This window comes from Rhinoderma darwinii, chromosome 1 (genome assembly GCF_050947455.1).
Source record: "Rhinoderma darwinii isolate aRhiDar2 chromosome 1, aRhiDar2.hap1, whole genome shotgun sequence".
NCBI lineage: Eukaryota > Metazoa > Chordata > Amphibia > Anura > Rhinodermatidae > Rhinoderma > Rhinoderma darwinii.
This window is the reverse complement of record NC_134687.1, coordinates 210,396,023-210,409,613: the sequence shown is the minus strand read 5'-3', so window position 1 is coordinate 210,409,613 and position 13,591 is coordinate 210,396,023. Positions and strand designations below refer to the sequence as shown.

The window sequence follows — 13,591 nt, the reverse complement described above, 5'->3', positions numbered from 1 at the left end:
AAGAGAGAATGTTGGAGATTTACTAGTGGAATAAAGTGGATAAAATCTTTGAAGGGGTTTTGGGGGATTGGAACGTGGAGTGAGGTGAGTAAGGGGGAAGGGGGGAACTCTAAGATTGCTGAACTATAGTTGGCTGTGATAAAAAAAAAATCGGAAGGTAAGTATTACGAATTGTTAATTCCTAATTTATTGCTAGTAACGTATGTGGGAGGATTGACCACCCATTTAAATACATAAATTGGGATTTATTTTTCATTGGCTGTTTAAATAAAAAAATTTGATATTTCATTTAGACCATGTGGTTGTAACACTTGTAGTTTAAACATCCAAACCTAAAAAAGGGTTAATTTGTTCATGGCTTAATGAACACGGCATAACACTAATTACCACTGTTTGTAAAACATAAACATTCATCTAAACTGACCTATGTAACCACTAAGCCCTTAGTCACACGATAGGGTTTCCCGGCCGGGTGACGGCCGTTCATAAATCGGCCGTCACCCGGCTGCAGTAGGAACAATAGACCCCTAATGGGGCTATTCACACGACTGATTTTTTGACGGGCCGGGAAAACCGGGCGTCAAAAAATGGGACATGCCCTATTTTCGCGGGTTTACCCGGCCGCCCGGCTCCCATAGAAGTCTATGGGGCCGGGTAATACACGACCATCACCGGAATGTGTCCCGAGTGATGGCCGTGTCTACCGTCGCCCGCGCTCTCTCTCCTCCTCCTCCTCACAGTGCAGAGTGCATGTGAGGAGGAGGAGTGTGTCCCATTCAGAAGAAGCGCTGTATGCTGGAGGTAACACTGTGGGGGTACTGCTGTAGCGACGTCCCTGCTCTGCTATGTGCAGGGGTACTGTGTGGCAGGGCTGGGGTGTACAGCAGGTGGAAGGGGGCGCTGCGCTGGCTCCCTTCCCAAATCGCCCTGGCCCTGCGAATCAGCCTCCTTTCCGCCCTGGCGCTTCTTCAGGCATCGCTACACCTATAGCAGCCATAGCGGCTGCTAGCGGCGACACCTACCATGGCCGATGGCGCCGCTAGCAGCGGCTGCTACTGCTGTAGCTTCGTCCCTGCTCTATGTGCTAGCCCCACTTTAGCTCCCTGAAGGAGCGGAATCCCCAAACACACAGAGCGCTTGATGTCTCTATCCATATATGGACAGTGACATCAGGGGAAACTCCTGAAGCGGAATCCCCGAACACTCTGTGACCGGGGATTCCACACCAGGAGAAGCCAGTAACGTTCAGTGTCCATAAATGGACACAGACGACAGGGACTTTTCCTGAAGTGGAATCACCGGCCACATGGGGATTCCCCTTCAGGAGTTGCCGCTGATGTCACTGTCCAGATATGCCCGGCCCGGAACGGATGCAAAACTAATGCAAACCGGCCGGGAAAAATGGCCGATTTTATCGGCCGACACTCGGGCTCGACCCTGTCATGTGAATAAGGCATAACTTGCCAATCAATCCTCAGCAATCGAACCACGCGCCCCTCACTTTGCAACACATTGTAAAAACATCTATATGGAATTCTGTATATTTTAAGATATATTAAACAGCCCAATAGATTGTTTCAGGAAGACTCTATATAGATTATGTATATTGTTTGCACTGTTATTATTGACGATTGTCCATTTTTTCATGTTATGCAATGAACTTTAAACTGTCTTTTTGCCTTTTTTTTTATTCTACTACCCACTGGATCGTTGGTGGTAGGTGAGCAATAGCCACACAGCCCCCTGTAGATAGTGCAATGCCCCCTGTAGATATCACCCCACACAAGCCCCCCTTTAGATAGAGCTACATTCCCCCCGGGTCCCCACAACCGTCCCGGATTCAGCGGGACAGTCCTGGATTCCGGGTGTCTTCAGGACGCGGATACAGTTGAACCCAATGCTGAAGCAGGAAACCGTCAGGTCCCTGCTTCAGCATTAGTAGAGAGCGGAGGAGTAGAGGGAGCTCATCTGCTCGCCGACGACTCTCCAGGCACAGTGCTACTTTAAGCACTGTGCCTGGGGAAGCCCTTGACATGACTGTCCATATATGGTTAGTGACGTCAGTGGCTATTCCTGGTGCGGAATCCCCTTTGCCGATGCTCTGGCAGGGGATTCCGCTCCAGGAGTAGCTCATGACGTCACTGTCCATATATGGAAAGTGACCTCAGGGGTTCCCTCTAGGAGCGGAATCTGCGGCCTATGCTCTGGCTGGGGATTCCACTCCTAGAAGGCGTCCCAATCGCGCTACAGGGGAGGGGTAGTGCTATCTACAGGGAGTGGCGCTACCTTGGAAGGGGTGTGGCACTATCTACAAAGGGCAGTGTGGCACTATCTACAGAGGACAGTGTGGCATTATCTACAGAGGGCAGTGTGGCATTATCTACAGTGGGCAGTGTGGCATTATCTACAGAGGGCACTGTGGCACTATCTACAGAGGGCACTGTGGCACTATCTACAGAGGGCACTGTGGCACTATCTACAGAGGGCACTGTGGCACTATCTACAGAGGGCACTGTGACACTATCTACAGAGGGCACTGTCGCACTATCTACAGAGGGTACTGTGGCATTATCTACAGAGGGCAATCTTGACATTCTTGTCTGCCAAACTAAAAATTTTGGCTCTGATTGATTCTTCCCTTGTTGATTTGTGTCGCACCCATTATGGGAGAAGACTGTGATACTGTGAACTGCCTCTACAAGTGTGTAAGAGTTTGACAGTATGGAGCAGTAAAATACCCCTCCAAACAGCTGATCGGGGGTACCGAGAGTCGGACCCCCACCACTCAGATATTGAGAAAAGGCCATTTATGTTCTCTCTCCTGATAATTCCTTTAGGGCCCGTATGCATCTCCACTACACACATGGTCTATGGGAGAGATAGCTGTATTCCATCACTTCCTGGAGACTGTATTAGTCTATTTGTCTATTAACTCCCATCCATTACAGTTGCCATAAAGCATACACACCCTTCTGCACTGTTTATAAAGACAATACAGGAAGTATTTGTCTCCAATATGTTAGCCCCCAGGGAAGTAATAAAAAAAAATATCTTATAATGAAAATTTAAAAAATGAAAAGGAAAGCATCACTGCATGAGTGTTTGGGTGCAACTCAATCCTCCCAGACTCAGGCTACGAGTCCAACAATGCAAAAAATAGAGGCAGCACTCCAATATGTGAATAAAAAAAAGTGGTGTGTTTTATTCACCCCAGCAACGTTTCAATCCAACTCAATGGGATCTTTCTCAAGCAACAAGTGACATACAAGACTTGGTATTTATACAATGGTGTTACAGTGAATAAATTAACTAATTACATATGCTAATAAATACATAGCAATACATGACTATACCGGTGGTATGTTGGACCATTCATCTACTTATTCACATTTTTTTAGGTGAGCGGCAAGACCGCACCGGACCAGATGAGGAGGCAGAAGGCAACACAAGCGGAGGAAAGACACCGCGCCAAATGGCACTACACAAGAAGGACAACCAACCCTTGTAAATATCTCTTCTTCTACTCTATCTCTGAACAACTGAGTGATTTGAACAAGTGTTTATCATTTTGCCCCAGCACCAAGGCATATTGGTTTGATTTGGAGGTGGAGCACTACAGACTGTTCTGCACCATCACACTAAAGACTTTGGTTTGCAGAAAGTCCTACCACCGATTCTAATGTAATTTCTAATAATGTTGAAACGTCTTTCAAAGCTTCTAACCTGCATGTGAAGAGTGATTTCGTTCCACCAATCTGTCCACCTGCCATTGACTCCTTTATCACAGCTCTTTATCAAACTCTACATAGGCAGGTTGAGAAACGAGTCTAATGGTACACGACTATCCCATCCTAATATGATAACTAAGGAGATGGAAGCCTTATCTGCACTAATGAATGATAAATCGATAACCATCAAACCCGCTGACAAAGGGGGAGCGATAGTGGTTATGAACACCGCAGATTATACATCTGAGATTTACAGACAGCTCAACGATGACGCAATGTACAGATGTGTCCCCAGTGACCCCAAGTTTGAGATATGTAGAAAACAGTCCTGACTGAAGCTTGATCGATGACGCATTATTTCAATTTTTACTTATAGATCACCCAGTGACCCCTACTCTATACGTACTGCCCAAGATTTACAAGACCTTGGGTAACTGTTTCACAACGGGCCTTACTAGCTTCTTTTGACGTGGTAAGTCTATACACGTCTATTGATCACCAGAGGGGGGTGGATGCTATAGATGATTGTCTACACATTAGCCATTATTCTGATAGTGGGAGGCTTTTTCTCCTTTCCCTATTGGAAATTGTACTTCATTGCAATTACTTTATTTTTAAAGTTGTCTACTGCATACAACGGGGCACTGCTATGGGCTCTAACGTGGCACCCACATATGCCACCATTTACATGGCCATGCTGGAGGCTAAACACATACGTGTCATCACACTTTGATAAGGTACTCAAATGGTGGCGTTACATTGATGACGTATTCCTCATTTGGAATTTCCAGAGTGTGAAATTTACCCTTGTACACTCCGACACTTCAATATTTTTCCTTGATACTATGGTTCGGATAAAAAACGATTGCCTTTGAACTGACCTTTTTGTCAAGGCCATAGATGTGAACAACTTACTCAGATTTGACAGTTGTTACCCAGGAGCATGGTCCGCCATTCAGTCAAGTGTTACGAGCCAAATGTATAGTTGACGATAAACCAACATCAGCTAAGACTGACTGAGATGAGTAACAAATTTAGACAGAGAGAGTACCCTAGGCAGATCATTGACTCAAGTCTTGAAACGGTGAGAGATGTGTCCAGAGAAAACCTTCTCACCAATACTCCAGCGGGCCCGACCACAAGTAAAACTGACACTAGAGTTCCCTTTGTCCCCACCTACACTGAACATGGCTACCATGTAGCTCAGATCATTAGGAAACACTGGTCTATTCTCCATAGCAACCTTAGACATGTACCAGAATTCAGTCACGCCCTCCCCCTTTTCCCCTACCGACGCTCTACCAATCTCAGGGACAAATTGGTCAAGACGACCATCGAACCTGGGGAACCTCTTGGGCAGCAACTCATAGGCACACGTAGGATTGGCTGCTACCCCTGTCTGTTCTGTGTCAACTGCACCCTTATAATCAAGAACATATTCACTCACCCAATTACAGATAGAGAGTTCCATATAAAACATTATCTCTCTTACCATTTATCTTTTGTCATCTACTTATTGGAATGCCCCTGCAAACTCTGGTATGTGGGTGAAACTACATTTGAATTTAAAACAAGACTCAATAATCATCTATTCACTATTAGAAATAAGAGATTGGACCTACCGGTCTCTCAACATTTTTACGAATTAGGACACACAGAGAAATACCTGAGTTTCTGAATTATAGACTACATTCCGCCACTACGATGGGGTGGTGACAGGGTAGCTTCTCTCAAGAAGAGAGAGCTTGAATGGATCTTCAGACTTAATACCCTCAGACTTTATGGTCTGAATGCCGACTTCAAACTGGGTGGTGCGAGCTTGGGGTGACCTGTCCCGTAGGTCCACGTGATATGTGCCCACATTTTTCTCTCGTAGGTTATTAACTGTTGATGACATATGAGTGATTTTTTAATCTTACTTTTCTTTCTCTTTTATTCAGAAACTAATACGCAAAGACCACACTAATGGAAAAAGACTCACCTATCGTGGACACACATAGCCTATTCTATATGGAGTTTCATAGAAACCTTATTTTTCTTTATCCACTTATGTCTAGCATTGCAGTTGGGCATTCTCTTCTGTCTTTCTCCGTTTATGTACCAGGTTCATTTACTTTTAAGTCTACCACCTTGAATGTACCCACCTTACTGCATTATTCTCTCTAATGGGACATTTTCACTTCAGCACTCGCTACCTTACCCCAGCAGGGTTGCACCGCATCTGCCTATGGCACCCCATCTGTACCCCCTGGTACCTGGTGGGTAAGAGGCTTTCACACGCAGAAGCGAGTGACTTCTTCACTTTAAGTACCCAAAGCTGTTCCCCATTATGTGGGGTCTCTGCACCAGGTGGTACCCCTTGGGTTTGGGGGTTTATAGGTGCTTTCTATGGTATGTTTGCATTTACTATAGCATACTATCTAGATGCTCATAACTTTTGAGATGCTCAATACCCACCATCAGCTCCTTAAATAAATGAATGATGCCAGTTGTTTATTTTCTACTACTCCCACTGTAATTACATAGCTGTTATATATTTTGCCTCTCGGTGGCGCTTTAAGTGTTAACCACCGTCTATGCAGAATACAGCCACAGTGTTTCCCTTCCTCAAGATGGCATCCGCCGCCTCACGCTGCCCTTTCAATAACCTGGTACTAATCTACGCTTCTCCAAACTGTTTCTCTCCTTTGCTGTACTGTTCTACCTTTCATAACCCCTCAGATTGTTGTGCGCATGCACACGCGCGTGTGCACTCCTTCCGTTTGTCTATTGACTATGTACCACATGTTCGCATGCGCAGTAGTGGCGTAGGGACGCTGATATGGCATCTATTCACCATGTAACGTGTGTCCATCAGGGGGTGAGTACTATCGTTTGGATATTACACTTTGTACTAGAATATATATAATGCGACTATCCATGTCTCCTTGTCTATGTCAGGGGCTTCTCTTCAGGGTCTGGGCCAGATAATAATCTATGCAGTGGGGTTTGATTTGGTAGTCTCCATTCAATTATTTGATATTTGTAATGTGGCTCTATGCTGTCAGTGCTCATAAAAAAATGGCAGATTAGAGTCTTACCTGAGAGCATTTTGCAGCCTTTCCTCCCTAATATAGCAAACCAGTGTGGCAGTATTGTGGAAGCCGGACTCAGCTATGTCCGGGATCCCCATTTTTCCTTATCTAGCAACTCTCAGTATTTTTATTTATTTATTTTAAACTAAAAATGGAAGTATCAAGTGTTTCATTTCGCTTATTTTAAATAATAGCATTCCAAATGAAAACCAATGAATGTAATGAATTTATTTTATAGAAGGTCATACTATACAGCTAATATTATAGAAATGGTATGGTTGATGTAATACACATCTCTCAGTCAGTCTGATAAAATAAATAATAGCAGTCTAAGGGTCCTTCAACACTGGCCAATATGAGTCATGAAAATGAGCGCCGATCAACAAAACAGCTTGTTGATCGGCGTTCAATTGCTCCTTTCACAAGGAGCTATGATCACTAATGTATGGGGCCGAGTGATCCTTAGTAGAATCGCTAATCTCCATGCATTACCATCATGTCGGCAGCACATCACCCTATTCACACAAGGAGATGTGCTGCCGACAACGATAATATTTTCTGCTGTGACCATCCGATGAAGGAGCGTTTACACGTTCATCGGCTGATCGTGCACTGTTTACACAGGACAATGTTCTGCAACGTTTATATGAAAAAAGGGCCTTAAAGAGGCTCTGTCACCACATTATAAGTGCCCTATCTCCTACATAATGTGATCGGCGCTGTAATGTAGATAACAACAGTGGTTTTTATTTAGAAAAACTATAAATTTTGACAGAGTTATGACCTATTTTAGATTTATGCTAATAATTAGACAACTGGGTTGTCTATAGTTCTTAATAGACAACTGGGCGTGTTTTTACTTTTTGAGCAAGTGGGCGTTCATACTCCCGACACTTCGGTAACGTTTGTGTGGGACTTAATGACAGCAAGCGTGATCTCGCGAGATCACGCTGTAAATTACAGCACAGCGTGACCTCGATGTGCTGTGCTGTAAGTCCCACACAAATGTTACCGAAGTGTCGGGATTGTGAATAGACATCGGGCCCTGGCTGGAAGCGATGTCTATTCTCTCTCAAGGCACTTCAGTAACGTTAATGTGTGAGTAAGTGACAGCACATCATGAACTCGCAAGACCACGATGTCTGAATACATGAATGGAGAGAAGTGTATGACGCTGATTGGTCAGCGTCATACACTTCTCTCCACAACGCCCACTTGGTCAAAAAGTAAAAACACGCCCAGTTGTCTATTAAGAAAGTCATTAGCATAAATCTAACATAGGTCATAACTCCGTCAAAATTGATCGTTTTTCGAAATAAAAACCACTGCTGTGATCTGCATTACAGCGTCGATCGCATTATGTAAGGGATAGGGCACTTATAATGTGGAGACAGAGCCTCTTTAAGTCATCTCATTTGCAATGCAACATATACCAAAGTAAACAAGGTTTTCTGCTATACTCTATAGAAAGCAACTGACTTGTGATAAGGCAAAACTAGAGCAGTCACCCAACAGACCTGCCCGCCATAATGTTCTTAGGAAGGAGAGGAAACATATTCAGTCACCTTTCCTCTACAGCACGTACAATTGATCTCTCTGTCTTGTTAAAATTTCCTGTTTTCTCCTGCATCTCTGCATTACAATCTGTGAGATTCTTATGTAAGGCTGGGTGGGTTCTTCCTGCTTGGGAACACTCTAGCGAACAGCTGCAATAATATAAAGATTCCTCAGAGTAGCCCATGTACTAAGATGATAAGAACACCACAGTGATACAGAACGATTAGCATGCTTCGATCTTAACCCCTTAACGACCGACGTATAATCTTTTTATGGCGGCCGTTCAGGGTAGTTCTTCTGAAGTGCCGCCTTTTCACGACGGCACTTCAGGGGAACTTTTCCCGCATCGTGCAGGGATCTCCTCAAGCCTGGGCTGTTGCTAACAGCCTCAGGCTTCAGGGCAACGATTGGAGACCACTAGCAGTGGTCTCCAATCATATTTAAATCCTCAGATGCGGCGCTCAATAGCGAGCGCCGCATCTCAGTGGTTTTAGAGGGAGGGGGCTCCCTCTCTCAGCCCACTGGCATCCAGCGTGCATCGCGTGGTGCCGATGGTTTCTATGGCAGCCTGGGCGCCTAACAAAGGCCCCAGGTCTGCCTGTAGTGATTGCCTGTTAGGTCATGCCAGAGTCATAGCCTAACAGATGCCTGTCAGTTTTACACTGACAGGCAATAATACACTGCAATACTTCTTTATTATGAAAAAAAGTAAAACGTTACACATATTTGGTATCACCGCATCCGTAACGACTCCAACTATAAAAAAATTACATTATTTAACCCGTGCGGTGAACGCCGTAAAAAATAAAATAAAAAACACTGCCAGAATTGCTGTTTTCTGTTCATCCCACCTTCAAAAAAATTTAATAAAAAGTGATCAAAAAGTCGCTTGTACTCCAAAATGGTACCAATAAAAACTACAAGTTCTGGCTCTTAAAATTTGACAACATAAAAAAGCAAATAAAAAGTTAATCAATAAATTATAAGTACCCCAAAATGGTGCTATTAAAAAATACAACTTGTCCCGCAAAAAAAAGGCCTTATACAGCTATGTCAACAGAAAAATAAAAAAGTTAGAGCTCTCTGAATGGGACGATGGAAAAACTTAAAAAATTGCTTGGTCATTAAGGTTTAAAATACCATCGGTATTAAGGGGTTAATAGCCCCGTACTGCCTTTTTTCTCCATATTTACCAACTTTTTTTATATTTTCCATATAGTGATATTTTTCAAACGCATTTCCAGAGATTTCAACAAAAACTGCTCAGGATATGTTTCTCAGGCTGTACAATGCAAATTAGAGATTGTTACCTTTCTTTCCATACAGTTATAGCCCAAGTTGACAAAAAAACATTTATATCTATTGAAATCCGATTAATAGGACAAGCTAGTTATGTTCTTTCTTATTGATGCCAACACAGAATAATTTGCAAGTGATCACTGATACCAGATCATGTTTTACACTCGGCAAGCATAGATTCAAGCATGTCTATACACAGTAGGGATGATAAGAAAAAGGGTTCCGCCACTATAAATGACTGTAAAAGAGAACTGAGAGTGGAAGGGGCAAGACCTGGTTGACAGGGAAATTAAAGGTTACACTGTCACGATTTCCCATCAAAATTTGATCTGTAGGAGCCGCTCTGGGCAGCGATTGCAAATTTTGTCAGGTAATGTCACTACTAAATCACGACAGTGTCACTTTAAGGTCTCCATACACCTTAGAGAAAAGTTGTTCAACATATTTGGCCATTTCAACTGATCATAGTTTTAAAAATGTATTGGAACAACCTCGACAATGGTAAATGAACAACCTATGTCTGCCGAAATGTTTTAACATTTTACCTATGTCTGCCGAAATGTTTTAACATTTTACCTATGTCTGCCGAAATGTTTTAACATTTTGTGTTAAAACATATTTCTGATCTACCAGTTTATTCTAGGAGGTTGAGGGTATGAATGAACTGACGTATGTTTGATTGGTCACTTGGTGGCTGATCTTAATCTAATGGGTATGGCAAGCTTTAGGCCCATTACAGCTAATATGGCTGACAGGGTGACGCTGTCAGACAACTACTTACTGGTTGAGAAACTGCAGGCAGGAGAAGTCAAAAGCACAACTTCATGAGCTAACCAAAGAAAGACTGGAATATGCCATAAATGTCTGTTGTGAGACAACCTCTTTAACCCCTTAATGACTGGGCCTGAAAAGACCTTAATGACCTGCTAAATTTTTCTGTTTTTGCCTCTCTGCATTTCAGCAGCCATAACGTTTTGATTTTTTCATTGACGTGGCTGTATGAGGACTTGTTTTATGCAAGAGAAATAGTATTTTTTTTTCCCCACAGTTTGGGGGTAAAAAATATTTTTTTTTACAGCGTAAATATAGGAAAAAACGATTCTCCTCATTGTTTTTCTTGTTTATTTTATATCACATTCACTTTCATGCTAAATAACCCATTAGATTAATTCTTCAGGTTATTACGGTAGTATAGATACCTAATATGTTTTTATTTAGTGTAGGGGCAATAAAATATATTTTATGCAAAATAATGACTTTTGTTTGGGACGTTTTCTTTTTTATTGATTTTTTTGGGACTTTTTTTTTTAAATCCCATTAACCCCTTAATGATCGGGCCTGAAAAGACCTTAATGACCAGCTCAATTTTTCTGTTTTTGCCTCTCTGCGTTTCAGCAGCCATAACTTTTTTATTTTTTCATTGACGTGGCTGTATGAGGCCTTGTTTTATGCAAGAGAAATATATATATTTTTTTTCCTGCAGTTCGGGGGTAAAAAAAAATTTTTTACGGCGTGAATATAGAAAAAAGCGATTCTCGGAATAGTTTTTTGGGTTTATTTTTTATCCCTTTCACGCTAAATAACCCATTAGATTAATTCTTCAGGTTATTACGGTCGTGTAGATACCTAATATGTGTAGGTTTTTTGTTTTTATTTAGTGTAGGGGCAATAAAATATATTTTATGCAAAATAAAGACTCTTTTTTGGGACTTTTTTTATTTATTTATTTGTTTTGTTACTTTTTTTTTTTTAATCCCATCAAGGGATAACTTTATTTGTAACTTTTCTTTTTTTACTTGTAATGTATTAGCATACTCCTGTACGCTAATACATTACACTGTGTCACTATGACACAGGCTGCTGATCAAGCAGCACATAGTGTGCCCGAACAGCAGGCAAACGGAACAGACAGCCCTGGGGTCCTTTGTAGGTCCCCAGGGCTGACTGCACAGGAATCCCGGTGATGCAATCAAATAGGGGAATTCCCTTTGATCATGCCGCGGTCACGTACCGCGCCAATCAAAGGGATAAACAGCTGGGGTCCGAATGTTTTCCGACCCCAGCTGTATTCAGGAGGCTTCTCTAGGATCAGGAGCTGTTAGTTACAGCTCCTGCTTAGAGGATGAGCACTCACACGAGCGCTCATCTTACCTGATCTGCAGCGACGCCAAAAGACGTCGTTGTAGACTGGGGACCTGCACCGCCTGACGTCAAAAGACGGTGGGGGGTCGGGAAGGAGTTAATACATTCACTCATATTTGTTTTGGCAACTACATGTTGACAGTTCTATCTTGTAATGCCTCTGATACAAATTTTGCAATGGGGTCAGGAGCTTCAAGTTACGCCTCTAGACAAGGACTACCTAAATTTGTTGAATGAGGAACTTTTACGTCTCTCTTAGCCCTTCTGAGGGGAAACAGGGATGGTCACCCAAGTGTGGCATTACTATAAGAATTATCCACAGAGTATGGTACTATATGATGGTACCTAACAGAGGACATATGCATTAGTCTTAGGCTGGATTCACACGAGCGTGTGCCTTTTGCGCACGCAAAAAACGTGGCATTTTGCCTGCGCAAAAGGCACTTGACAGCTCCGTGTGGCAGCATCATATGATGCGCGGCTGCGTGGTTTTCGCGCAGCCGCCATCATTATGACACTCCATTTGGATGTTTGTAAACAGAAAAGCACGTGGTGCTTTTCTGTTTTCATTCATCCTTTTGACAGCTGTTGCGCGAACCACGCTGTTCGCACGGAAGTGCTTCCGTGTGACATGCGTGGTTTTCACGCACCCATTGACTTCAATGGGTGCGTTATGCGCGAAAAGCGCTCAAAGAACGGACATGTCGTGACTTTTACGCAGCGGACCAACGCTGCGTAAAAATCACGCACATGTCTGCACGGCCCCATAGACTAATATAGGTCCGTGCGACGCGCGTGAATATCACACGCGTTGCACGGACGTATATCCTGTTCGTCTGAATAAGCCCTTACAATAATGAGCATGTAAGGATAGGGATAAACATAAATCCCTAGTGAGACTGCATTACAGAGTGCCCAGTACCTTAAAGGAACAGTGTCACGAAAAAAAATTTTTTTACATCAGTTTGATTTTAGTGTTTTATTAAAAACTTTTAGATTTATTTGTGTGTTTGTGTTTTACTTTTTTTATTTTTGAACTTATCCTTCCCTATGGGGGCTGCCATTTTTTTTTTCCATTTCTGTATGTGTCGATTAACGACACATACAGACATGGAATACGGCAGCTACAGTCCCATAGTGAATGCGAACGGGGCCCGTTCCATCCACTATGCTGTACGCCGTCTGTGTGGGAACGGCACATGCGCCGCTCCCACACAGTCCAAGTTGAACTGTGCGACGTCCGGCGCCATTTTCCTGTGGACCGGAAGTCGCGGCCGGACAGTAAGATTACTACTTCCGGTCGCGGCTTCCGGACTTGTGCACTTGGAGCGGGAGGTAGCAGACGGAGCGGACGGACCGGAGGCAGCGGCGGCGGCTGGAGCGAGCAGGTAAGTTATTTCTGTGTATGTAAGTGTTTTACTGTGTGTTTACTAGTGTATGTAAACCTTCTACACTGTGTGTTAGCTCAAAAAATGGCGACACACAGTGTAGGAGGTTTGACCGTACAATCCCCTCGTTTCTCCCGGCACTAGCCAGGATAAAGGAGGGGGGGATTCTGAGAGCTCACTAGAGCGAGTGAGTTTTCTCAAATTTTGCAGCATAAAGCAATGTGGTTGCTTTACCACATACAATGCTGCAATTTTGGGAATTGCTCCATCTAGTGACCAGCACTGGGAAATATTATAAATTAGAATCTAATTTATAATATTTCCTGACTCGTGAAAAAAATAAAAAAAATTAGAACAATGTTTAATCACCTATACACTAATTGTTTAACAAAAAAATAAAAAA

The 13,591-nt window shown here is 43.1% G+C and overlaps 1 protein-coding gene and 1 long non-coding RNA gene across 2 annotated transcripts in view; one reads left to right on the top strand and one right to left on the bottom strand.

Annotated features, from left to right (window-relative positions):
- RASGEF1B (RasGEF domain family member 1B) overlaps nucleotides 1-13,591 on the bottom strand; it is a 456,059-nt gene that overhangs the window by 152,396 nt on the left and 290,072 nt on the right. The window lies entirely within an intron of this gene.
- LOC142739774 (uncharacterized) lies at nucleotides 3,407-5,858 on the top strand. The gene is made up of 3 exons (XR_012880615.1): nucleotides 3,407-3,504; nucleotides 4,105-4,200; nucleotides 5,669-5,858. It is a non-coding gene; the product is annotated as an uncharacterized LOC142739774 (long non-coding RNA).